The 719-nt window shown below is 40.1% G+C and overlaps 1 non-coding gene across 1 annotated transcript; it reads right to left on the reverse strand.

The window, feature by feature from the left end:
• Positions 1-274: 274 nt before the first annotated feature.
• Trnaa-ugc (transfer RNA alanine (anticodon UGC)) lies at positions 275-349 on the reverse strand. Its single transcript has one exon. It is a non-coding gene; the product is annotated as a tRNA-Ala (tRNA).
• Between the last annotated feature and the right edge of the window lie 370 nt (positions 350-719).

Genomic DNA, 719 nt, shown 5'->3' on the forward strand with positions numbered 1-719 from the left:
AGTGGCTCTGATGGGGTCAGTCTTTCCTTGATATTTTGTTAAAAGGACTGTACCAATCAACATTTCGACACTTAAGCTGAACACGATTAAACAAGGATGGTCTATTATTATGTTACCTATATAATTGGTTTCAAAGTATTGTGCTGCAATGGTCTAGGATCTTTCCAGTAGCACCTATTATTCCTAAATCTGTTACTTTCATGATGACTAACTGAAACCCTCAGCTGCCGCCAGGTGTTGTTGATATACCTCGATGTGGACAGCTGAAAATGTGTGCCCCGACCGGGACTCGAACCCGGAATCTCCTGCTTGCATGGCAGACGCTCTATCCATCTGAGCCACCGAAGACACAGATGAATTGCGCGACTGCAGGGACTTATCCCTTGCACGCTTCCCGTGAGACTCATATTCCCAACTGTCCACAATTCTACATGTGCAATATACCTTATAGACATCATTTATTCCAGGGAAAAGCTGCACGGTCATCAACAGTATTCTGTTCTTTCGAGAACAGTTGCTGTCTTCATATATATAGTTACTTTTATGTCAATTAACTCATTCTTATTAGGAATAGAATCAAAGAATGCTTGGGACAAAGTACTTGCTTTGCTGCCACTATCAAGAAACATCGGAATGCTATTACAGATATATCAGTTTTTATAGTATGGTGAGTTATTCTAGTTTGAACAGATTCCTCATTAAAGTCTTCTAATAAATCT

This window comes from Schistocerca cancellata, chromosome 4, assembly GCF_023864275.1.
Source record: "Schistocerca cancellata isolate TAMUIC-IGC-003103 chromosome 4, iqSchCanc2.1, whole genome shotgun sequence".
In the NCBI taxonomy this organism is placed as follows: Eukaryota; Metazoa; Arthropoda; class Insecta; order Orthoptera; family Acrididae; genus Schistocerca; species Schistocerca cancellata.